Genomic DNA, 27,500 nt, shown 5'->3' on the forward strand with positions numbered 1-27,500 from the left:
TCTCTCAGCCTCCTCCCCGCAGTATTCTTCTCCCCCTTCGCTTATTTGTTAGTTTATCTCCGAGGGCTGAGGTAGTAAGTTGTGGCAGTTAGCCCTCAGTGTGGGTGTCAGACTTGCGGCTGGCTGGCTGGTGGGCTACTGCAGTAGCCAGTCTAGTACACACACACACAGAGAGAGAGAGAGGGAGGAGAGAGAGAGAGGGGGGGAGAGAGAGGGAGAGAGAGGGAGAGAGAGAGAGAAAGAGAGAGGAGGGAGAGCAACACTGACAGATCAAGAGCAAGGAAGAGATAGAGGCAGCGAAGGAGAAAGACAGAGAAAAGAGAGTGTGTTTCTTGTGTGTGAGAGAGAGAGAAAGAAAGAAAGAGAAAGAGAGCGATAGATGGAGAAGAGGAATGCGAGCGCTCAAACAGGCAGCCCACCGTCACAGCAGCAGTAACAGCATTCCACCCCCCCCACACGCACACACACACACACACACACACCACCCTCCTGCCTCTTCTTCTTTTCTTGTTTATTCTCCAATCTCTCTCTTGCTTTTTTTTTTCTTGCTCTACCACCCCCCTCCCTCCCCTGTTCCTCTCCAACGTGTGTCAGTGTTGCAGGCAGCTAAGTCTCTCTCTCTCTCTCTCTCTCTCTCTCTCTCTCTCTCTCTCTCTCTCTCTCTCTCTCTCTCTCTCTCTCTTTCTGCCTCCTCCCTTTGTCCTTCAGTGGGAACGTGAATGTACTGCTGACGCACTCCCCTCAGCTGCTCAGCCAGCCTCGGAGCAGTGCATTGGTTTGATGCAGTGTTCCTGTGTATTAACACATTCAACACACCCCTCCTCCTCTTCCAGCCTCCCTCCCCTCTCTCAAATTCTCTCCTCCCCCCCTCCCCCTCCCCCTTGACTATAATGTCACTAGTAACTCCGCCGTGCTCAGTATCTTCACCTTAAGCCTCATCACTTTCCAGTTAGACAGATCTTCTGTGTCTCTCCCAACTCTGTCTCTCGCTGTCTTTCTTTAATCATTCCCCCCCTCTGCTTTTTTTATTTTTCTCTTTCTGTTCTCTCCCCCTCTGTCTCTTAATCGCTGCCTGTTGGCCCTCACACCCCCGACACCACCCCCCCCCCCCCCCCCCACCCTACCCAACCTTCCCACCCCCCCGGCCCTGTTCCCTGAGCTCCAAGGTAAATACCTCTACCTCCCCATGAAACCCACACAGAGAGGGAACAGAGATGTGTGCAGTAGGTGGGTTCGATTTTCAACTCTGCAACTCCAGGGTTTCCAGGTTCTGTGTGCTCTCTCTCTCTCTCTCCCTCTCTCTCGCTCTCTCTCTCTCTCTCTCTCTCAACCGCTCACCGCCTCCGACCCCCTCTCTCTCTCTCTTTCTCTACCTCCTCTCTCTCTACCTCCCCTGAGCAGCAGCGTGCCAATGCTTTCCACTACGATATTCCTCATGCTCTTGTTTGACACTGTCGTTTTTCCGCCTCAAGCACTATGACCACTGGAACCATACAGGGAATATGTGTACTTCATTGTGTGGGTGCATTGTGTGTGCGTGTGTGTGTGTGTGTGTGTGTGTGTGTGTGTGTGTGTGTGTGAGTGTGTGTGCGTGTGTACATACATATATACACAGGTATATGTTTATTTATTTATTGTTTTATTTATTTGTGTGTGTGGGGGGGGGGGGGGTCGTTATCCGTGACATCATAAGTGGGCTGAAACGCTGACTCGGCTTCTCTCTCTCTCCCGTCTGCTGGCCAGCCTCTTCTTTGGGGTGGGGTGGGCAATGAAAGAGCCAAGAGCTTGCACACAGTTATCTCTGAAAAGCAGTGAGGAAGACTGAAGAAGGGATGGAGATGGAGAGAGCAAGATATATATCTATATAAAAAGGGAGAGGAAGGGGGCGAGGAATAGAAGGAGGTACTAACTCCATGTCCTTGGTGAGATGGGGGGTGGGTGGGGTGGGCTGGGCGGAGGTATAGCAAGAACAGAAGAGGTGTGTGAGATGGAGAGGGACCGGGGGGCTGGGACGCGGGAGACGGACTGGGGGAAGGTAACACACACACAACAGCCTTCCCCATGGTCGCGCAAAGACATGACGGGAAAAGAAGGATTGGAGCTGGAGGAGGGATGGTGGGGAGGAGTGCTGATAGTGTCGGATTAAGCATCATTTGAATGCAGGAGACGGTGGTCTCTCTGCTCTCCCTCTACCTAATGACCACCATTCCCCCCATTTCCCCCTCTCCTTCCATCCCCTCTTCTCTCCAGCCATATATTATAATGTATAGTATTTGTTCTCTGGCTCAAGGGTGCAGTAAAGAATCCCTCATTTCGCAGCAGACCAAGTCCATTCTCCTTCACTTTAGTGTACCAGCCAAGAATAGACGTGCCACCTTCAATTTCAATTTCAATTTGGGTCAATTTGTGAAATGAGTCGGACATGATTGGAATTGAAAATCCCACAATGTAAAAAGGACGAAACGGTAATATTCAGCTGCTCTGTCTAAATTGGATTATGAAATGGGGAAAATATTGAAGTTGCTGTCACTCGATCCGAGGCTATTGACCAGTTTGCAGAAGTACAGCATGCACTTGATGTCATGAAATTACACTTTGGTAGAGGCTTTTGTTGTGTAGTTTAGTTTCCTTGGCCATGATATCACTCCAAATATTGGTGAGGCATCTTAGTTACTCTGTTGAATAAAAATAATAAAAGTATCATCCAAGATAGGCTCCCCATTGACTTACACCGCAATGTGAAACAGGTCTCAAAGGAACTCTTTTAGCACATAAATGAACACAAACAAAACATATTTAGACAATGTATACATTACAAAACTTCTTTTTTTGTTTTTACAAATTCAAACGTCATCTTCCTGTTGATTAAAGGAAATAAGAAAAATTATCATCAGATTTTTCTCCAGATCACCGAATCTTTATCCGGATCTTCAAATAGTCAAATCAACAGGGAGTTGACTTTGAATTTGTGAGTGACTTTGACACCTGTTTAACCTTGCAATGTACATTCATTGGGAGGCTATTTCACGTTGTAATTTCTTTATCAAAGGAGTAACTACTGAAGTTATCTCACCAATATTTGTAGTTATTGTACATCACACAAGAAAAGGTAACTACACAACCCGAACCTCTGCAAAATTGTAATTTTGCTTTAACGCAGATGGATTGTATAGTGGTGGACAGTAACTTTTAGTATTTTTTGAGTATCTGTACTTTTTTTAATTTTTGGATACTTCAGTCCACTATATTTCTATGAAGGGAAAGGGTACAAGGACATTATGAGTTAACCACTAAAGCCCTATTTCAAATATTGTGAAAATAGCAGATCTACAAGGTCATGACACGTTGTGAGTTTGTAGATATGCTAGTTTCAATATCATTGATATTTTCTGAACATTTCTGTAAGATAATTAACCTTTTGAGGGAATATGTCAAAATATTAACACAGCAATGCATTGATGTTAAAAAAGAAAATGTACTTTGATTTTTTTACAAATTTGACAGAGCAACTTTCACTTGTAGTTGAGTAACATGGAGTATCTATAGACCAATTATTTGTTTATCAATATTGAGACTGGATGCACAGGTGATTGTTTCATGCAATCAATTCTCAACCTGTTGTTTCGGGGTGTGCTGGTTTCAGCGCACGCCGACCCCCTCTTGTGTGTTAGCTAGTGCTGCGCGCCCTATAGCGAGGGTTTCATTTGCAACCAGACGCTTGCAACCAGTGTGACGTCGTCTGTTAAGGGGTCTATACTTTGACTCAAGCACTGGGGTTGAGCACTTTGTCCACCACTGATTGTATGATCTGTTGTTGGTCTTCATGCGTATTTGGTTAAATAAAACATTATGCTAAATAAATAATCATTCTGTATCCCCTGCATAGCTATACCAATGGAGGAGATAGGACTTTAACTTCCCCTATATAAATATATATTTTTTTACTGGCAGCATAGTACACATCTAGGAATGCGTCATAGCAGACCTTGGGTTCCCATGCAATCATTAACTTTTCTTCAGATTAATGAAGCAACAGGGACATGGCGTACAATCTTTTTTATCGTTTGCATCAGTCCATCAGTAGCAAAGGCAATCCTGGTATCAATATCAGTCCTTGTTAATAGGCGTGTTTTATTTTATTATAGTACAGTACTGCATGTGGAGCTTAAAAGAAAATGTTGTTACTTGTTCCTTTATGGATGCTTGCATTTACTGTACCACACTTCTGTTTCATATCATAAATAGTGCATGTCTCATTTAAAATGTTTGCTTTCTGTGCCTCGGACTCATAATAAATCTGCTAACGGATCATTATGGATGTCTTAAAAAGAAACCGGATTAATGTTCCATGGATATGAAAGGTAGGCACAAAATAGTGTGGAAGTGCTGCTGAATTCAGTCGCGTGTCATTTTTCAAACGATGGGAGCGATATAAAACCTTATAGGAAACACTTCTAAGTGAACTGGATTGTTCCTGCTGTGAGATTTGACATGAACACTACTACTTGAACAGTAGCCTGCTGCTAATGTCAAAATGATGATTCGGAAAGTGTTTTCCTTTACAAATAATGCATACCACAGAGTATTAGTAGATGGATCATGGTTGGGTGAATAATGAGGGCTCTCAGTAGCATACAGTGGAATTTCGATTTGTTGAATAAATACAATTCTACCAACAGCAGAGAGTAAACTGACTTAGCATACCATACATTATAAGCATTCGAACGTCAGTGCTGCGACCCTGAACATTGAGGTAACCAACCTGCTGGATTGGAAGAGTATCCTGGAGATACGCAAAGTTCACCCCTTCTAGCCATCCCCTGCTTATTGGACATGGTGCTTAAATGTGAAGAGTGGTGGGCGAGAGGAAGAAAGAAAGGGAGATGACGGATGGAAGAAGGGAAGGAGATACCTATTAGTTAAGGTAGTGTAGGCAGGCCTGGCCAGCTAATTGATGGCCATGGCTGTGGCTGCTGTGTTAATGCTATTACAGGAACCATGAGCATGGAAAAGGTCAGTTAACACATATGCCCCCCCTCTCTCTCTCCACAGTTGGGCTGGTGAGCTAGTGTGGGTGTCAAAGGGTGAGACGTGTCAGCCATGGCCTGTTAAATACCTCTGTTCGGCGCTCCATCTGAATATGGGAAATGATCCTTAGACACACGATTTATGGCCATTCGAGAGGTAATACATATTGTGACAATACGTTTTTTCCACATAAATTCCAATATGAAGATATGTACAGTAGCTCAATGTCCTTAGGCGTTGGTAGGTCTTAGGCTAGTACCAGTGATGGTGGTAACGCGTTACAAGTAACGCCGTTATTGTAATCTGATGACCTTTTCCAGTAACAGAGTAACCTAACGCATTAGTTTTGCATTCGAGTAATCGGTTACTTAGTTACTTTTTCCACAACAATGGCGTTACTTAGTTACAGTACATTTAAGACCTATATTTCCCTGTTCCTTCTGTTGCTACAAAGGAAAATAAATCCATCTGGCGCGTTGGCACTGTTTTCCTGATAAATGAATGAGCTCGTCTCTGTCAACGGAGAGTCGCACGGATGTTACACAAACATCGGTGACCGTGCCTTGCCAACTGCCAGCAGTCTGTGTTGATTGCGTAATCATTCCATTCAATAGGTTTTTGTGTGACAGTGTCACACGGCTGACGGTATTACTGGTTTTGCATCACATTAATTTGTCGCACCTGTGTGACATGGCAGAGATTGAGAGAAGACAGAGAGGTTATCCTTCAGTAAGGTCGTGGAAGTATTCACAGTATTTTTGGATTTGTCGGTGAAAGGAGAAATAAGAACATCAATGCAAATTGAAATTAGCCTATGGCAGTATGCTTGGTGAAGCCCAGCACAGCTCCACAACACTGTGGCCACTCCGGTAGGCTGCACTCTTGATGTTATGTTTACCAAACTTAAAGGAGAATTCCGGACTAGCCTTTTTCTTGCCTTTATATGATGTTATCTTATCCTAGGACGAGTGGCACAGTAGAACTTTTTCATAACCCCGTCCCGAGTCCACCGCAGCTAAAAACCCGAGCGGACGGTCCATGCGCTAGATCATGTATTTTTATCGCTCTAATGATGACATCTGACTTTCATAATGATTTCATAATGACCAAAAACTCTCCACGGTGTTTGTGTTAGATGAGCCCCTCCGGAAGTCTCGCAAGACGAGATTTCACCCTTGATTTCATCCAAGCCGCTTTTAAACACTACGGCGGCCCATTTGGGCCAAAAACACTGTGGCGAGGTTTCTGTCATTATGAACGTCAGATAAAACAAATTCTCCTTTAAGCGTATTGAGCTGTAAGGGGATATTGCATAGGCTGTAATGTAATGTACAAAGAGAATTTAATCGTCAGTAACGCAAAAGTAATCCATCAAGTTACTTTTCTCAGAAGGTAATCCTGTAACATCACAGAATACTTTTTAATGGCAGTAATCCTGTAACCTAACGAGTTACTTTTAAAGTAACGTTACCCAACACTGGCTTGCACTGATGTAATAGGGGTGGAAAAGGGTACAAATGATTCAGCCAGTCATTTTAGTCATACTCTGCAGCGTTTGCCTGGAGCACTGCAAAGCTTAAACTTTCCAAATGCTGTTTTCTTGTTGTACTGTATATGTCTGAATACATACGTCTATGGGCATGTGATTATTCATTGCATGGCATGTGTCATCACACTCGATATGCAACCTTGGGCCCATAGGGTGACCAGGCGTCACGAAAAATGTGGTTCACACAGAGCGCAACAAATTAGAATGCCACAAAGTTGAATCCCTCCACGAAATTGTATTGAGTGTTCTATGGCTGTATAAATTATGGAATAAATGCAATGTCTGGAATATCAGCCATTCTAGGGCTACAGCGTGCGTGCTCTTTTCCCCTTTTGGTTTTCTAGTGTAGATAAAGAGAGTTGCAGTCTTAAAGACAGAGGAAGTGCAGGCAGCTTCGAAGAAGATGATAGACAGATGTGAATGGCACCGCACTGATATGAATAAAATAACACAATCATGAGTCTGTCCCGAATGTCTTTGGTCACCCTAGGCCCCACTTGTATGGTTGCTGGAGGGCCCTGCTCACTTTTTAGTGTTGTAGTCACACTGTATGTGGGATAGATGTAGAGCCCTGTCTATCAAGGGTGGGCGTGTGTTCTAGATAGTGAGTGGCATGGGGTGGAACTGAGATGGTGTGTGCCGATGCACTGTTGCTTTCTCTAAACTCCGGGGCCGTGTCCACCGAGGCATTTTGTTCATGGCTGAAAACGCCAAGGCGCTCCCCTAATAACACTTCCAAACACGCCAGAGATGAAAATATTTCAGCTCTCAGCAAGCAGATAAAAACGGCACACGTGAAAGCACAAGTGCAAAATAAACGCTCAGTGCCTCGTCCCGCTGCTGGGGTTTACACAAATACGGCGCTCCCATTGTAAACAATTCAAAACATATGCTGCGCTCAGGGAAAAAAAGGCTTAGTGGACATGGCCCATAAGAGTCAGAGAGCAATATAGTGACTGTGATTCAAGATTGTATTTGTTTCATCCCACATACCGGTAAACAAGATTAAAACTCAGGTTTCAGCTCCTCGACATTGTAGAAACAAATTAATAAGCGAGAATTGAGTTGAGGTTTCAGATATTTGGAGGGTTTTAGGTCAATGCTATATATCAGTGTGAGGGGGGGGGTCGTTGAGAAAGCTTTGTAGGACATTTGGTGATATGGGGACAGGAAAGATTGAGGCTACTGTGGGGTCAGGTCAATACTGAGCGAGTGACACTGTGCCCCACAGCGGCTGTGTTGGGGTTAGAGGGGAAATTGAATGTTGCAAGAAGTGGAACATGGTGAGAGGGGAGGAGTGTGTGTGTGTGTGTGTGTGACCTACTTTGTCTGTGTGGTCTGCGACCAACACTGAACGTGCACTGCTGTAAGGTTAGATGGCTGTGTGGCCACCACCACCAGCCGCCTGTTGCAATGTTATCACTTCATAGATTTACTGCTGCTACCGTGATACCATCGCAGATGATATACCGATCCCTGCCACTTCTACTGCTGCTGAAACCGGTTGCCATTACTGCTGACTGCTGCTGTTTTAAAACAACCAGATGACTGGTAGCAGCCGCTGCCACTTAAGTGAGTGAAGGGAAACAGCTGGAGTCAGGTTTTGCCGGAAGACCCTGTGGTCACGGGCCAAACACACATCTTACTGAGCCGTGAGGGTCAGGACCCATACAGACGGAGGCTGATAACGCTATACCCATAGCTGCTGATGCTAGCACTGCCATTGCTTTCCCACCAGGCTCCCAAGTGCTAATGCTAATAGTGCTCTGGCTGCTGTTGCTCAGATGCGGGGCAAGTAAAATAACCTCTATTGGTTAGGTGCTGGGAGCTTGCCTGCTCCACCGATTGTAGTTTCCTCTTGTTTTGTAGTGGGGACTGACAGATTTAATTAGCTGCTAGCATTCACTATTAGCTTGCCTTTAGCTACTGCTCTATGTCTCCTGGCCCCTGTAGACTGCTAGCCGTCCAGTCTATGCTTAGCATGGCAGGTCCTCCAAAGTGCAAGAGCAGCATTTGGCCTGAGAAGAGAAGAGCAGAGGGAGAAAAGAGAGAGGAAGCCAGTGGTGGAGGCAGATCGATGTGGCCTGTATTCATTAACCCTCGCTCACGGCTCCCTTCCCTCCCCAATCACAACCCCGCCATTTTAGGACGGCAGGAGGTGATTTATTAGCTGTCCTGGCTCAGTCAGCACCATCGACCCACAGTCTGAAGAGAGTTGACTCACACTAGGACGTACCGATTCCTCTCACTGTAGACGCAAATGACTCCGATGCCACAATTATTCAGAACAGGAAAGAGGGGCCATATTGCTGCTGGCATCAATGCTATTCATGCATATCGTTGCTGTCGGGCAGAAACCTTGTATCTCCATATTTCAATGTTTTTATGATTTTTTTTCCAAAAATGTATACTCTACTTAGTCGTATAAGAGTGACATACAATAGACGTGAAAATAGCAGATCTATAAGCTCGCAGCATGCCATATCGTGACGCGTTGTGTAGATCTCCAATTTTTTAAATAGAAGTGGCTAAGTCTGTGGGTTTTATAAATATTTATTCATTTAACCAATGAAAAGTACAAAAGCTTGTGACTAATAATATTGGACCCATTGGAATACAGGTATTTTTTCCATTTCCTGAAAAGTAACGCTTTTAGACATACAAGGTTTCCAACGATATTTTCTATGCCGTGTGATAGCAAAGGGATGGGATGCTTTTTCAATTGAATCAATGTTATGTTTAGGAGTCTCCACAACTAATGGCTAATGGGCTATTTCTGTCACGGCTCCCACCTGTCCCTCCAGTCTCCTCCTGTGCTGCCCCTACCTGTCCAGCAGATGTCACTCTCCTGTCTTGATACCATCCCCTCATCTATGTGACACGTTACACCTGTGTATTCTGCCTGTACCCCTGGCAGTGTGTTCTTGTATTCTGCTTATGTCTGAAGAAGTAAACTTGCTTTACCTCTTGAATTCCTGTCTGTACTCTCTCCTGCACTTGGGTCCTGCCTTAAAATGTCTGTCATCCCCTATCACCTACATAGATTATCCAACGGCCATCCTGTGGGTCATTCGAATGTAAAAATAGCCCAAACTCATTCATCAAAAAGCAAATACTGTTCAAATCCTTTCCAACCAAACAAAAAACAATGTCTGTTACAGCTCAGATGGCTTTGTGGTCTTAATGGGACCTACTCACCTGCATCTCCACCTCCAAATAAAGCCTCGACTCTATCACGACGTGTCAGTCACGAAACTACCTTTATGAGTGTGAGAAGTTTAAATTCCCTTCGGCATAATCTGGACTAGTTGACAAAACATGGACAACTCACTCTTTCCATGAACAAGATTGACCTGGTGGATAGTACAGAAGAAAGTCACACTCATCTAAAACTGTAGCCTAATTATCTGGGGCCTAATTAGGGGGGGGAGAAAAAAAAGGCAAAAATAGGATTTTGTAATTAAGGAAAATAACATCTCTTCAGTGCTAGGAAGGTGACCTTATTTTCTGTTGCAAAGTAACTTCATTAACGGTGTATTGTTATCTCAAACTATGTAAATGTCTGCAAGACAGGACTTTAGGGACTGGGAAAACCTTGACAAAATACATTGTATTCATCTAGGCCTACAGAATTAGAAAATTAACTATGTGGTAAATGTCTCTTCACTGTCTCGTTATTTTACCAATTATCTCACTAAGCTATTTTGGAAAATGAAGGCCGACGTGTGGTGTGACATTGTACAGAGTACGGGGTGCAGCAGAGCACAAGTGTGTGAGTGAAGAATTTGGCAATCTAGTGAGCACATCTGTCAATTAAGGCCTGCGCTGCATGCTTTGTTATGTTCTTTTAATAATCCACCTCATACTCTATCACACTACTACTGTCCTGTCCAATGTTCCCTCTAATATTTTCATCTCACTGAGCTAAATCGATTCCACCTGGGCAGACACCACAGCTCTCTGAACTGAAATGACCACCAGTTCACAATTTACAATGAAATTAATATTTCTTTTGAATGCAGCATTTATTGAACTCGTGTACCATTGGCATATACAATCATCTTTAAAATACCAACGCCTTTCTCTCAGTTGCAATAATAGTCTTTTCTTTGCGATCCTTCTTCTTGCTCTGTGGAATACAGTCGTGGATTTAATCCCGTGTGACAGCCATTAGGCTGTGCTCTTTCTGTGTGACCAAATAGACAACAGATACAAAGTTATGAGAATGAATGTTTGTCTGGTTTTGAGGGCAGCACAGACATGCTACTAGAGAGATTCATTATTAAATGTTCAATCAATTGAAATCAACAACAAAGGGGACTTGTTAACAACATTATTATTATTAGCCATTCAATTACCACTGAGGATCTTGCCAAGATCCTTTACTCTCTTAACTAGTGGATGTTTTCCACTCATCTCCTGTCAACCAGCAATATTGTGTGCTTCTGTGCTGCATCTAGAAAAACACCCACAAAAGGCAAGAGGCCTTATTATGAAGCATAACTTCATAGTTTTCCCGTAAATCAGCATCATGGCAATAATCCCTGGGTAGGAAGTAGGAACTCAATTCTCCCAAGTTTTATTTTCTCCCTTATGATGAACTTGAAGTCGGTATACTGTTATTTTAACAATGTGCTCCTTATTATCAGGGGACTTGATCAGCGCTCCGTATCTCTGTGCCAGATGTGTGACAGCCACTGTACCAAACTGTTTTGACACAGTCTGGACTCAGGAAACCTTGCATCAAAGTGGTCAGACACACTCCAGACAAACAGAATAACATCTGCTGTATCAACAACACCTGAGGCCGTCTTGATATCATTTTCTTCTTCTCCAGTAAACATCACCTGGGAGGTTCTGTACTGAGCGAGAATCTTTGTTTTTGGCTCTGGCAAGAGCCTCAGTAGTACTGTAGGTTACTGTGGTCTAAGGACATTCTAAAACATCTCCTACCACAGTTATGACAAATCTGTACTTCTGATCAGTCAGCCTCTTTGTGCAATATTTTTTAATTGGATCATCGTCATTTGCTCCTTTTAGTGCAATATTCTGTGATAATGTCATAGTTTATGATGAAGGCATTCGCATTTTGATACCGTGAGGCTGCCATGCTATTAGTCAGACGGCCCATTGTTCCGAAGTACTAGTAGTAGTAAGGTCTGCATTATAACTAATTCTAGCTCTAACCCTAACCCAAGCCTCACACTAACCTTTTTCAGGCGATTGGGACATTGGGATAATGGTAAGCCCCAGCACACTTCATTTAAAGACCTGTACGTACACAGTTAACGTTCTCAATGGAGTGTGCACCTCTTTCATCAATGGCACCTTTTCCAGGCATTTATTACCAAATCCTCTGTGTGGAACATTCAGCGAATATAGTAGATCTACAAGCTAACACATGCATTGTGACTCTGAGCTTATAGATGGAAACAGGAGGGGGCCTAGTAAAGAGCCCTGAGGGACTCAGGTTAACTAAGTATATAGAGTTTAAGTGATTCAATGTTATAGAATACATGCTCATTCTCAACACCTGTCCATCTCAGTTTGGCCAACTGCTTAGACGTGACAAATTCATATGCATAGTTTTTGCTGCACCAGCTGTCAGGGAGGCTGAGGTACTTTTCAAGGTGATTGTGAATGTCTTGTAAGCATATAGCAGAACATTGCACAATGACAATCTTTATTTCTCGACCAGCCAAGCTGTGTGAATACAACCCCAATTTCTCAACACTCATGGACGCATGATGCAAGCATAGGACATATTCAGTTCAATTTGTGGTTGTTGTCTGTGCTTGTCTGATGCCCTTATTTCACTTCTCTGTCTTGAAAGAAATCTTGCTAACTTTTTTTTATATGCATTTTGTGCTGTAGATGTTGTTTAATCCATTAATTGACTGCCAGAGTTTATTCATAATGTACTCACCCCTGTGCCAGCGATTTGCGTGTTTTTTTTTTTTGTTTTGTTTTGTTTCATTCAAATAAATTGTCTGACGGCGGTTTTAAACACATACGACAAATCTGCCAGCAGAGAGCAGCAAATAGACACCTTGATCACCTCGCTGACTCGCTCGCCACCCCCCCCCCCCAAACAGAGTCAAACCGGATGTGGCGTGTTCGCAGATTCTCCGATCGGCCTAAAGTATGATGTGATACACGACGGCGATGACTGTTCGTCACCCAGACTATAGATTATAGAAGTGGAGCTCTCGGTTCGTTTTTTATACCGTGTGAAAAACTGTGTTTTTCCCTATTCTGGCCGAAAATGACCGGGAAAAAAAAATTAAAACCGGAAACGGAATCTGCGTCATAAAACCGGATCCCGGTGTGGGTGAAGTAAGTGGAACTCGAAACCTAGGATGAAAAATAAACAGAATAGCGCGATCACAGATTAAACCACAATTAATCACTAGATCGCATTAATGCGATCTTGGCGGACAAGCGCGCTTTTTATTAGATCGCATTAATGCGCGATTGGCGGCTTATGTGTTAAGACCGGGAACGCATCTGTGTCATTTTAATATTATTTCTTTGGCTATTCAAAAATAGCAGATATACAAGCTCGTAGATGAGCTTGTAGATCAAATCTTTGAATATATATTTTTTTACATTTGTAAAATATTTTGTTCCAGGGACCCCCTTGTAGATCTGCAATTTTTTTTGATAGCCAAAGAAATCTAAAAATGACACAGATGCGTTGTCTTAATGGGTTTATGTAATCCAATTTCCACTTAGACCACTTTTTCCCCTGTCTCCTTTTGCGTTACCTTCTGCCCATATTGTCCAGCAGGGGTCATTCTTATTTCCCCAGGGCCCTATATTCCCAGGGTTCTTTCAGGGTTAGGAGTTAGAGTTAGGGGTGGCCCATGGGAACATAGAACTCTGGGGACGTAGATGTGCACACACATTCTGCACACCACTCCAGTGTTAGCCTTGCAGCAAAAAACATCTCTTAGCTTCACCATCACTTGTTTCCACCAGTTTGTTAAGCCATAAAGGATCTTCCTTAAAGGATGAACAACATTTATGTTGGTGTATCTTTTCGTTTTGCCATGTTTAACTAACGTTTAACCTATTGAAGGAGAGAGAGGAGTGAGAGCTACTTGCACATTTGTAGACAGAATATCAGCATGATAAAGAAAATTGATGTACATGTAACGTACCATCTCGTTAACGAGAACTGTCAGTGAGGGATTCACACTGTCACTTACTGTATGCTCACCAATAACTAATTACTTTTCCTTGCGGTTCTCCCCCCTTTCGCCAATTTTTAGCTGTGCAGCATGAAAAGTTGTTTGCCCGTGAGGTTCGGCAGCCTTGCACGCTCGCAGCTTAAGGGGAACATAGTTCCTATCCTGTAAATCTATGATCCGTTAACAACATCCTGTCTGACTAACCGCTCTTAATAGAAACAATGCAGCTCAATGGCTTTTATTGACTTCACTCAACAGAGAACACAGAACTCATTTGACAGCAGGGGCACAAAGCGACTCCGAATGGAGGTCAGATCCTAATCCTGTTTGGCATCGCAGAGGGGGTGAATCTGGACAGGACAAAAACAACACACACACAGATAAATGCAATCCCTGATGGACACTGTCCCCCCTCCCCTTTTTCGTCGAAAACCCCCGGAATGATCATTGCGTGCTTGTCACGGAACAATTGCTGTCCTTCTTTGTCGGAAATTACACGTGCCCTGACGACAGCGATACGCAATCATGTCGGAGCTCCTTATCGATACGCCATTGTGTTTTTGCTTTCAATAACCCCACTTCTGATATTGGCTGTATGGATCTTAGACGAAAAAGAAAGAAAGGAAAAAAAGCCTTTGGGTATGTTCAGGGATGTGAGATAACGGTGATTATGACAGTAAACACTATTAATCAGAGCTGTAAAATAAATAAGAGCTTCAGGAAATTAGCCATCAACAGGTTGCAGTATTTATCTATTTTCATCTTCACGTCTGGCTGCGCAAACCTAGTTAATTATATTTGTGTTTCCTATTAGTGCGGTGATTGATTTTGTGTGTCTAAAATAAAAACGTGCCCGTCCCTACTTTGTACCATGTGCAGGGGGTTGCTACTCTGAACAGAGCCCTCGTTGTTCCTAGACTAATGACCATCATCACACACTTCATTTGTGTGTGTGTGTGTGTGTGTGTGTGTGTGTCTGCGCACGTACATGCATGCGTTTGTGCGTGTGCACGTGCACCCAAACAAGTGTGTGTATCTGTGCGCTTGTGTGTGTGTGTGTGTGTGTGTGTGTATGTGTATACGCATTTAGCCTATACTGCCCGGTCCCATGGGAGATGATAAAGTCTTGGAGCTGGAACTGCAGATTGACTGTAGTTACCGTTGATTATCTTTCTGTACAACGTGATTTGTTTTCTACTCCACAAACCGAGCTAGAAACCGAGGGGAAGCTTGGTCGGCATAACTGTGGGTTGGTTTAAACACTCCACTCTCCATTATCAGAGACTTTGCACTGAGCTAGAGAGGCCTTCAGCCAAAAGCTCTGCTGCTGCTCGGCTGCCACAACACAACTGTTCGATTTATTCACTTCAGCCGAGTTGACAATCCTGTTTATTGCACTGGGAACGTTTGTCTTGATTTGATGCAAGCGAAGCGGGGCCCTTACCTACCGGCGTGCCACTAAGCCAGAAAAAAGGAATTTACTTTGGTGTGTGAGTCACAAGGCAAATGTATTCAGACACCCCTTTTGTGACATGCGTGCATGCACTCACTCGTGTGCGTGCACACGCGCACGTGCGCACACACACATCCCCACACCCCACTGCGTTGGCTGATGTATGAGGCCAGTGTGCTGGACAGACTCCCCCGCCTCTCATATGCAAATCATCCTCCCCCACGCCGCTCCATGATTGGTTTGCCGTTATTAATATTCTGCCAGCGTGTGACTTCATTAGCCTGGCGTTACTGTGCCAACAGGCAGCACTAAAAAGAGACTTTGTCAATGTTTGATGTCTCATGAACTGATGCTGTGGTGGTTGTGCGCGCATGTGCACACGCGCTTACAGTACGTGTGTATCTGTGAATGAGTGTTATGCTGTTTGTGTTTATAAGTGCACTTGTGGGTGTGTGCGTGTGGGCAGTTGGAGATGCATCGCTTGATATTGTTTATAGACATTTATAACACAGTACATTTGGACAGCAGAACATCCTACTTCCTACTGACATCTGATGGGAGAGGAAGTTGTTCTCTGCCTCTGGACACTTTTTGTTTTTTGTTTTGCCAGTGGGAGAGCACAATGTACACAGCCGGGGATGTGTACAGTATAGCATACATATGCATGAAGTACTGTAGGCCCCTTTATCTCCTCAGATGTACTCACTGTATCACCGCTGTTGTCTCATGATGTTCCCGACTCACATTTGGCCTTTGATCAGTCTGGAAGCGCAACTTAAAGGATGACTTCACCCATTTTCAACTGATCTTCATATAGTTGGTCCTCATTAATGTTCATGATGAAATGGTACCATTTTCTTCTACTCTGTCTGTGTCTCATAGGAGGGCTGTGGACACTTCAGAAACCCGCCCACCTGTGACATCATCGTTTGGCCGATTTTTTTTCCCAAACGAGATTAATTGTTTTTTTTTAGATTTGTATTAACGTGAGAACAATATGGCTTCCATTATAGCAAGCTAACTTTCCAGGAATAGAAAGTCTGCAGTTTCTATTAGCTTGAATTCACCATCAATGATGTCACTGGTAGGCGGGTTTCTGAATTGTCAACAGCCCTCCTCTGAGACACAGAGTGAGTAGACAAAAATGGTGCCATATTATAATGAGCATTAGTGAAGACCAATTATATGAATCTACATGAAAACTGCAATGAAAAAAAAAATATTTGCCTGCGGGTGTCGCTGGTGAGGGATTTTGCCTGTCAATCATCGCCTCTGCTCCGCCCCCCCCCAAAGGAAAGGATAGGGGAGGGGAGGGGCGAGGAGGAGAGTGGGCGGGATTAATCGACTGTGACCTCACTGTCGAAGGGCCAAGCTCAGATTACTTTTCAGCCTAATTATTCAGAAAACCCCAGACCACAGAAAATCCACTGAATGTTCTAAGTTCAGTTTTTTTGGGTGTAATTGAGGTCATAAAACCCCAAATAAAACATTGAAAATAAAAAAAGTGAAAATGAATGTCATAGAACCTTTAAAGAGGTGGTGCCATGGTTTTGCACTTTTTCTGTTTTTCCTGTGTCTATGAGAGGTTGATAGAACTTCATTAAGCCCCCTGGTGGTGTTTTTATGGTGTTTTATGTCTTCTCTGACTATTTTGAGTTTCTTCCTGGAGGCTGAAACCTTGAGGGTCAAACATGCCAATAGAAAAACAGCCATTTAATGACACAGTAAAAATATACCCTCCCCCTCATTATCATAACACAACGGGTGTGGGTATGAGGAGGAGGAGGGACTAGGACAGGTGGGTGGTGCTAAGGTGGTGGAGGACCAGGTATTTAATGGACCTAAGGTCCTTAGGTCAGTTCATTAAATACCTGGTTCTCACCTTAGGTCCTTAGGACCTAAGGTGAGAACCAGGTATTTAATGAACTGGAGGCGTGCCCACTTAAAAACATAATTTTAACACTTTCTGTACACTTTTTTTGAAAAAAATATTCCTCCTAGTGTAACCATAATACCTGATGATTATGTTTTAGGGGGGAAAAAAATCACTGAAAATCACGGCACCCCGTCTTTAAGTAGTACAGCATGTACTCTTCCCAAGTCACTTATGACTACAGTACTGTAGGAATCGTACACAAGCAGAAGGAAAGCATGCAGCAGGGCTGTGATGTATCTGCCTGTAGCCAGACCTTTGTCACCCCATGCACACAGTAAGTCACTCAGTGTAGTATTTCAACAATGACAGCATTCATTGGGTTTTCAACATGGATCATAAGGTTTGTCATGGCAAGAGTAGAAGCCCTCTGCTCTAGGTGTGTGTAAGTGTGTTTGTATACTACTGCCAGCGTGAGCGTATGTACTGTAAATCCCTTAAACTGGGGAGGGGTGACCCTTCAGTAATACATTTTCTGTGAGTAGAGCAGTGCTGGATTTCCCTTAGGTGCCCCAGGGTTTTCGTAGAAGGAAAAGTGGAGGGCAGCATTTTCTAAATTGAAGTCAATACCAATCGGCCATTTATCTACAAGCACCCTGACGCTGAGGGCATCTAAAGGCATGTGTGCACACACGCCGACACGCACACAAGTAATTGGGTTTTACTTTTTTTGCTATATAACACAAGGAGGAATATAAGCGATTTACTGCCAACAATAACCTTAAAATTAAACTCATTTTCTTAATCCTAACTCATTTAAATAGCGCCCATTCTCTCAGAGATTCGTATTGTGCGTGGTTCTGTTTATAGAATTATCATACACTCGGGGCCTCTGTTTCTTGGGAAACAAGAGGACTCCACAATACAGAAACTAATTACTCCGCCTCACCCTTGCATTGTACAGACGAATGGAAACACGGTGATAAAGAAGGCACATATTGCATACAGCATCAATCAGCTGTCACACGGCTTTGTTGTGTACTGTAAACTTTCTAAAGATGTTGAGTCATCGTGATGGAGTGAGTGTGCATTCTCTGTATCCCTTTTAGTTTTTCTCTTTCTCTCTCTGTCTTTATTGTGTGCCTCCACCTGTTTACTTCTTCGCCTAATTTACTTCTACAGTTGATCTCTGATATGATAGGGTTGCTGAGTTGTCATGATGTTCATCAAAATAAGCTTCAACCTTGCACTATTGCAATCCAAGTCTGAGGCTGCATTTTGCATGTCATTTTTATGTAATAAAACCATCCATACTGGCAAAAGTGAGGGTCTGACAATGATCAGAACACACCCATGACTGATGAATCATTGCTTCATCAGGGGGATTGTGTTGACTCACACTTAAAATGTAAATACTCGTGTGTACGTTATTTTGGAAGGTATTTTTGGCTTTTAAAACCCCAAAAGTATACCATACATTTACCCTAGTGTGAACACCTTGTTTCTCCTCAGGACCTTGCCAAAAGACAGTTATCGTTCATTATTGTGCCTATCGAGCGCCATCATTTTGCGTTGAGCCATATTTGCAGCACTGTTGCCTTTGAGCAACTTTGTCTCTACTGCCGCCGAGTAAAACAACAATTGCATTTAGTTAGACTGCATCCCTCACACCATATTGTGATACAAGAGTTTGCACTATGCTCCCGTGGAGCATCCAAGACAGTTCTCATGTCTCCTGAGCCGTGGTTAAGTGCTGTGTGCATGCAGAGTTTGACTCTGTTTTTGTCACAACTGACTTGCAGCAATCTGGGCCCTCCTCTGTAGGCATGCATAATTTAAAATATTGTCTACTGTTCACCTCATCATCACAGCTTTAAAATGCTCACCGGCATTGTGGGATGTGGGTGTTTACCAGCCACCCCCCCCTCTCTCTCTCACACATACACAAATCTCTCTCTCTCTCTCTCTCTCTCTCTCTCTCTCTCTCTCTCTCTCTCTCTCTCTCTCTCTCTCTCTCTCTCTCTCTCTCTCTCTCTCTCCTCTCATCTCTCTTCTCCTCTCTCTCTCTCTCTCTCTCTCTCTGTCCCTCCCCAGAGACTTGTCCTATTGTTTCAATCCACCATGGTGCACCACCCCTGCAATGTGACCTTACTGTCATGTGCAGAGACTATGAAAAAGCTGTACATAATTAAAAAAGTAGACTACGGTAGATGCCCTGTGCAGTGCACAGCATTGTTTCTACATGATGCAGGTGATGGCAGGAGACATCAGATGAGCAATTAAACAAACACAAAAAAATCCACATCACACAATAAATGCTGAATTGCATCCTCTTTTTAGTTCTTCAAATGTAAGTTTAAAAACAACACATCAATGCATTTCACTTCTTAACCCGATGAAGCTGTCGTGTTAACTGTATTTGTGTGTGTATACCGAATGTGTTCCTCGTCTCGCTGAGGAATTGTGAATCACTGTTTCCAACATGTGTAGTTGCTGGCCATCAGACCGGATAGCCAACATACCAGCGCCATTCCATGTGTTCTCCCATTCAGTCGGTGAAGAATGACCACACATAGATGTTACTGTTAGGCGCGACTGCTTTTGTTGTGTAATTTCCCTCATAAGCTCCCACATTATGAGAGGTGCTCTGCATGTTCCATATTGATCTCCGCGCGGGATCCTAACCCAACTCTTTCGAGACGGGGATTACGTGCTATAGAGGCAGGGTAATTTGATATCCATTGATTGAGTCAAGAGCCAATCTGAAAATGAGGAATTGGAGTTATTGCTATTGATTTTAATAACTAGGCTGTTACAGTTCATTCAATGCAATGCGGGTCGATACAAAGGGAGAACCGTTTCCTCTGCCACGTGAAGAATGCGGGGGCCAATCCAGTGATATGGTATGGTACAGTATGATAGGTAAGACATGATAGGGAATATGCTATCATACATCTTTTTGTATTAAAAGCCATGTGGTATACATACACAGTGGCCATTTTTGTGACTTAGTCCTAAATTTACTATAAATTAGTACTACAGTTCTTTCTTAGATATTATGCAGGAGAACCATATTAATGAAACTAAACTTTCATGTCAAGCACAAATTATGTCTGACAGCTGAACAGAAAGTAGAACTTGATTTTTTGTTATAGTTCCTCTTTGGGATAATATAATTGAGGAAGCGTGTTGATGAAAAAGAGATGTCTACACTTGCTATATAAACACCATACCGACTAATAGAAAATGATCAGTTGCCACAATCTTCAGTGTTGATTTAACGCTTGGAAGTGTAAACATTACAACTTTACCCTCTCAGAGGAGAAGTACTCACATCATATGGTTACAGAGATTAAATTGCGGATAGCACCAAGTCAATAAGGATATAACACATGACATCATCCATTATACTGGATTCTTGATTGTGTTTTTCTCCACTTTCACCCATAGAAGACTGTTGCGGTTCATATTGTTCTCAGTAGAGCCCATGGAGGCCCCACACCCAAAAGCCGCTATTGATCTCTATTTAATTAGTTATCGGTTTGATTCCCCCAAGGAACCAGGTAACCGCCATTTATTGAAGACCTGAGTGCTGAAGTGTGGATCAGCCATTTAGACAACCAATCATACTGCCAGGACGACAGCGCAGTGATTGATGGTTATAATAATGGTGAAGAGGTTGATGACAAGTGGTTTAATAACAATGAAAACATTTCCTAAATTGCCATTTCACTTATTGAAAGGAATTCCTTGTATCCAGTGTCTTCTGAGTCGCGCATGGCATTCCTCAAAGGACAATGTAACTAATCTGATCAGCCAAATGCAGACTGAATGGCCTACATAAAGTCACTGGTACTGGCCTATCTAGCGCACCACTGTTGGTGTTGTGGTCAGTTAAAGCGAGCAGTAATCTCTGCTAAAGAGAGGAAGTGTGCGGTTATTTCAGCTCTAAGTGAGGAGCGAATGGAGGTGTAATTTGATGGGAGATGCATCTCGTCCCACCACATTTAAAACACCATTACAGTAACATCAGCTGTGGAAAAAGACCCATAGGTCCTTTTGGGATGAGTGAGCTACATCGTGAACTGTGGGGGGGGGGGCCAAGCACTCATCCAGACAGCGTACACTTGGTACTTGGCCCTGGTAAGTGGTCCATGAAAAGAAGGTGGTATAGAAATGATTAGTTTAAGTAAATGTACCGTTATGGGCGCTGGAGCGTGAAAAACTCTGGGCTTCTCAAAGGTTATTGCTCTGTTTGTGAAATACACAGGGAGTCGCCCCCCTCTCTCTCTCTCTCTTCCTCTGTCTCTCAAGCCGCACACATGCGTTAACTCGGACATAGCCACACATTCACGCAGTGGTGGAAAAAGTACTCAAATGTTTTACTTGAGTAAGTATCAATACTGCAATGTAGAAGTACTCTGTTACAAGTAAAAGTCCCGAATTAGAAATGTACCTGAGTAAAAGTACAAAAGTATTGATATAAAAATGTGCTTTAAAAAAAGTAAGTAAAGTAAAAGTAAAAGTACTAAAATGTTTGAAAATAGCAGATCTACAAGCTCACAACGCGTCGCGAGCTTGTAGATCGGCTATTTTCAAATAGCCTATTTGTAAAATAGGGCTAAAGTGGTTAATGTATGTTTTATAATACACTAATTTATATCTGCAAAGTAACTATTAACTCGAGGTTACGAAGGTAACCCCGGTTTGTTTAAATTCGGAGTAACATACTCACTATCGGGATATCAGCGCCCCCCGGCGATGCACAGAGCTACATACAATAAACTCCCGGGCCATCTCATTGGCTGTGAAGGGTATGTCACGGAGACGTAAGTCCTAGGGGTATAAAACCCTCACGTGACTGTGGCTCCTCCTCTTTAACAACAGCTCTCTGCACGCAGATGCGCACAGAAAGTGGTGTTAGGTGAGTATGTTACTCCGAATTTAAACAAACCGGGGTTACCTTCGTAACCTCGAGTTTGTCTTCAATTCTCCGTAACATACTCACTATGGGATTCATAAACCCCCCTCGGGCTATAAGCCATACAACCCTCACAAACCTGCACGCCCACCAGCCCACGAGGCCCCGCCCCCACGGGCGTGACCTCCGGCCTCACGGGCGACCCAGCCCTCCGGGCTAAGGTGCGGGACACAGAAAAAGTAGACCCTGACAGACCAAGTCTGCCTCATTCAACTAATGAAACAGACACGAGACTGCCCCATAAGTAAAACGAGGGAACAGGGCCTCCTCCCCCAGGACCCAGCCCACTGGCAGTCCCGAGGGGACCTAGGAGAAGGAAGTCAGGAAAAAGAACAAGGCTCCAGGCCTGTTCAATCCCCCCTCTAACTAGAGACAACCGCTACACCCAGGACGGCGTGCGCCACAGATGACGCCGCCACGACCAGGCTGTACAAACCGCAAAAGTCGATGGAGACGACCATTTTGCAGCCGCGCATATCGCCTGAACCGAAACTCCACTGGAGAGGGCCCAGGATGTCGCCACGCCTCTAGTAGAGCGATTCTTCAGTCCCTCTGGAACTGGGACGCCACCGCTAGCGTTCCATCTAGAAGAACGTCGCCTGAGCAACCTGCCTTCCTCTGACCACCTTGGCCAAAGGAGACAAAAACTGAGTCGCCAATCGGCCGTCCGCTGTTCTCTGACAGTACAGTAGAACTTTAAAGTTCTCATCGGACAGAGACAATGCAACCGTCTATCCTTCGCTGAAGCGAAAGGAGGCGGATGGAAAGCTACCAGCTCGACTTGGGCATGGGTCACCACCCCGTTTTGGGGAACGAACGTCATGTCAGGTTCAAACAGAACCTTCCTGTCGCCGTCCGGGAACCTCATGCACTCCGAACTTACTGAGAGCGTGTGCATGTCACTGACCCGTTTAGCTGTCTAGGGTGGCCCCCGCGAACGGAGGACGACCGGCCGGCTCCCCGCCCGGGGGCGAAGCGACGGCAGGGGTGACGGCGTCCCGGGCTCAGAGCCCCCCGAAGGAGGCCGGACCAGGCATCTCTCCTACACTTGAGAGGACGAAGGCCCAGCCGCGGACGGGCCCCCGCCTCCTTAGACAGGGCCACCAAGAGGACCCAACAAAGTTCAAAAGGAGGGCGGCAGAGTGCATCTAGCACCACCGCCGGGACCCAATGCCGGGAACAGAGGCCTGTTAACCGGCCTGGCTCGCCTGGCGCCGCTCATGAAACGGCGCCCCAGATGCTGACCAACCATCTTGCCAACGAAACCCTCGTGACAAGTGGAGAAGGCCCCCAGGTACATCTCAAACCGTCGAGAAGGTCAGCCTGATTTAACCTGTTTTGCAGGAAAAAGAGGATGCTGCGCAACTGAACCTGAAAAGCCACCACCGACGGCGACTGTTCCAGACCCCAAGACACAAAAGAAAATCCATTTTATGTCGTAAGCAGCTCTCGTGGCACCGGCCCTGGACCCCTGTATGGTAGCTACCACGTCAGGGGACAGGCCACACAAGCCCAAAGTTACCCTCTCACGGACCAGACCCACAGGTCTAGGTCCTGATGGTGGGGTGTAAGATCCGACGCTGTGACGCGTCGCACCACATCTTTCACTCAGATCGCCAGCTAGCTTTTCCAACACTGGAGAGGCCAGGCCTCCCTGCTCGTTGACATAGCACAAGGTCGTGGTGTTGTTGGGTCTAAACAGGACATGACAACCTCAAAACCGAGCCTTGCAAAGTCTGACCATCAGAAAAGACCGTGATCAGCTCCAGGTAGTTGATGTGGGCCGTCTGTAAACTGGGACCCCACACCCCCCTGGCCAAGCGGCCCTCGTGGACGACACCTCACCCCGTGAGGCTGGCGTCCGTGGTAATGACCTTCCGCGAGACCACAGCCCCCATTCTGACCCCTTGGACAGCAGGGCTGCGTCTGACCACGGTCTAAGCGTGTCCACGCACCGTGGGGATACCCGGACCTTCCGATAACCCCAGGTGGACGAGACTTCAAGAGCCCGCCTCCACCACTGGGGAAAGGTCACCTGTGGGGCTTGTCCAAACGAAACAGGTGTATGGCCGAAGTCATGAGACCCGCCGCCTGCATGCACCGCCTGTATGCGACTTGTCGCCTCGCGCGAGAAGACCACAGGCCGAAAAACTGTCTATCCCTTCCCGGGACAGACGCGCCGTGAGCCTGGTCCAGCCCAGCAAGATCCCGATGAAAGTGGTCCGCTGAGACGGGACCAAGACGCTCGACGGACATTGATGGTGAAAAACCCTGTGACGTCAAGTGGGGAAACGGCCAAGTCTGTGTGCCGCGCCACCTCCCGACTGCGGTGGATAGAAAGGAATGTGGAAATAAGCATCCTTGAAGTCGATGCTGGTCCACCAATCCCCTTGACGCCCTGTCCGCAGCAGCGACGCGGTCGTCAAAATCCGGAATTTTGAAAAAACATCAGGTATTTGTTGAGACCCTTCATATTCAGAGAGGGTCATACGCCCCCCCCCTTCTTTTCCACCAGAAAAAAATTGAATAGAAAACCTTCCAGTTGGTTCTGATTCAAAATAGTTTTCTGATAACGCCCTCGCTCAGGAGGGAGAGAGAACCTCCTCTCTCAGAGACCTGGCTGCATTACCTCCCGCATGAGAGAAAACAAAACCTTGTCATAGGTGGTTATGCATAAAGGCATGTGGAAAACACACCAGTACAACCACAGTGTGATGTTGTTGATAAGGGGAGCTGACCAGTACAACCACAGCGTTTCACTGCTGTACTGAGATAAGCAAACTCTCCAACGAGCTGCACACTGAGCGAGCGAGTTAGGAGGGGGCTCTGATGTCACCCAGTCCCGTGGACAACGCGCACGTTTGTCTCCGATTTAACAAACCGGGGTTACCTTTGTAACCTCGAGTTTCCAACGGGACCGGTGATGTCGTCACGTTATCCAGCGGGCCCGCACGTGCGGCGCCCGTTAGAAACCGTGGAAGGGTAGCGGTGGTAGCACCGCAGTGTTGCCTTAGCGGGGCTGGCTATATATAGGCTTTGGGCCCTGTATAGACAAATCTCCCAGTAGTATTTGCCACGCCGGGAACCGTGCATGACAGACACTATGGGCTTATAAAGAGGGGTTATCGGCGCTGCGGGACCGCCTAAAAACCCCCATGTGTCGATACCTCTTGACAGGGGTTGAGACAGGTAGAGAAGGTATCCCAACAGTGTCTATCATGCTGTGAACCAGGCATGACAGGCACTTTTGGGCTTATAACAGGGGCTGGATAATGTGCTTAATTATTTTGAAACATGTGAAGTGAAATGAAACAAAAAAGGAGGCACAGAATACAGTGTAACAGCATGAAACGTTTTCACATTACCTTATGAAAAACAACCATGTGTCTCAATAGAGCCTCCTGACAGGGCTGCTACTGTGCTTATGTACTTTGAAACATGTGAAATGAAACAAAAGTAGGCACAGAAACAGTAAACAGCATGAAACGTTTTAACATAGTCTTATGAAAAACCCTCATGTGTCCCAATGGCGCCCGATGAACCTCCTGGGAGTCTGGCGCTAGGAGAAGGCGTAGTCTGGTACCTGGAAACGGCCTTGTCCTTCGTAAAACGCCGGCTCGGTTGCGGTCTGTAGAAGCCCCGAACGCGGTCGTTACAGAGTGGGAAGGCTAACAAGCTGGTGTTGTCCTAGCGAGGCAAGCTAAGCTAGAACAGCACTGCTAATAACCTGTTGCTTAGTGAAGCTAGCTGGGTGTTAAGCCAACAAAACTGCCTGACTAGGGCGACGTTATACTAGCAAAGCAGCTAACGTAGCTAGTCTGGCCTAACTCACTCACTTTCCCTCGTCCCTGTCGGCTTCCTCCCCTGGTAATTTGGCGACGTGCTTGAGCAGGCGCGGGAACCTTGGAGGAGGGAGAGGGAACGCCGCTAGGCTGCTGCCTCCGGTGGGGCCCACCAGACACAGCAGCAGTGGGCGATGGTGTGCCGTAGCCGCTCTGCAAATGGAGGGTCCCTCCACTCACAGAGGCAACAGCTTGTTTGGTAGCATGGTGCCGCCGCGGCCAGCTGGCTACGCTATCCGGAGGCACCACGGCTGCCGGAGGGCCCATGGTTTGAGGCCGCACGCGGTATGGGCCACCACGCACGGCCCTCGGGCCAGTTTCGTCCGCATGGTGCGTCTCGGGAAGGGCCGCTTGGCCGGCTGCATACGAGGCCTCACCACTCAGTTTTACACCGCCCCATCCAGCGAGAGTCTCGCTCTAGCCAGGCGGGAGTTAAGGTGCTTCAAGAGAAAGTTGCAGTCGATGCAGTACCCTGGTACGTTGCAGACTTGGTGAGGGTCGTCGCCGGCGATGTAGTGAGCGTAGCCCGCGAGATCACAGCACTTGCGAGGAGCCTCCATCGTGGTACAGCTAGCCTCGAGTGTTAAGCTAAGCTAGGCTAACACCGGTCCGAACAAAGGGCTAAGCTAACCGGCTTAGCAGCTAACTTAACCCGTTCGGGCTAGCCTGGAATAATGGGGAGGAAAACTAAGATGATAGAAAGATTGAAGAATAGCCGCGGGAGCGTGCTAAAAGAAGATTTAACGAAAAGAAAAGCCTGTGGGGGATACAAGTATCTCTGCTTTGGGTTAAAGCTGGTTTTCTGATCAAAATAAATGTAGTGGAGTAGAAGTAAAAGTACCAACATTTTTAAATACTCCAGTAAAGTAAAAGTACCTCAAAATGGTACTTAGTACAGTACTTGAGTAAATGTACTTAGTTACTTTACACCACTGCATGCACGCGCGCACAGACACACACACACACACACACACACACACACGCACACGCACACTGTGATTCCAGTTAGCAACCCTGCTGAGCTTGTGTGTGGCGTTTGGACTGGGCCACAGAAAGGCCCCTTAGAGCTGTGGAACTGGAACCGTCATTCCTCCCAGCTCCCTTTGCATCTATTTCCTCTTTTGCAGGAGAACATAGAAAGGCACACAAAGAACTGCTGCCTACAGTAGCCTATGGAATACATGAGAACACACATGCACCACGCCACACCACATCCACGCACAAACGCACACAGATATGAATCGTCAACCGTACAATTTCTCTCCCAGCTTTACATCTTATAAGGGCTGTTGTAATCAAACAGACGAACATGCACGCATTCAAATACTACACACACACACACACACACACACACACACACACCCACACACTAGGGCTTTCACCAACTAGATTTTTAAATAAAAAAAATTATTTTATTTTTAAATGTATTTTATTTGTACGCTGTCCTACAAGGTAGCAAGCTAATTTCAACTATAGTCACACCTGTACAGTTTTCTTTTTAAAATGACAAACATTATAAACGGAACATAATAGAGTAATGCCGACAGTTAATTAAATGCAATTTTATTAGCTCTCGGCCGC

The 27,500-nt window shown here is 45.4% G+C and overlaps 1 protein-coding gene across 1 annotated transcript in view; it reads right to left on the reverse strand.

Moving 5' to 3' along the window:
- Window positions 1-27,500, reverse strand: part of rbm28 (RNA binding motif protein 28) — an 895,251-nt gene that overhangs the window by 670,882 nt on the left and 196,869 nt on the right. The gene's annotated exons all lie outside the window — the stretch shown is intronic.

This window comes from Gymnoscopelus braueri (genome assembly GCF_963280865.1).
Source record: "Gymnoscopelus braueri genome assembly, chromosome: 9".
Classification (NCBI taxonomy): Eukaryota; Metazoa; Chordata; class Actinopteri; order Myctophiformes; family Myctophidae; genus Gymnoscopelus; species Gymnoscopelus braueri.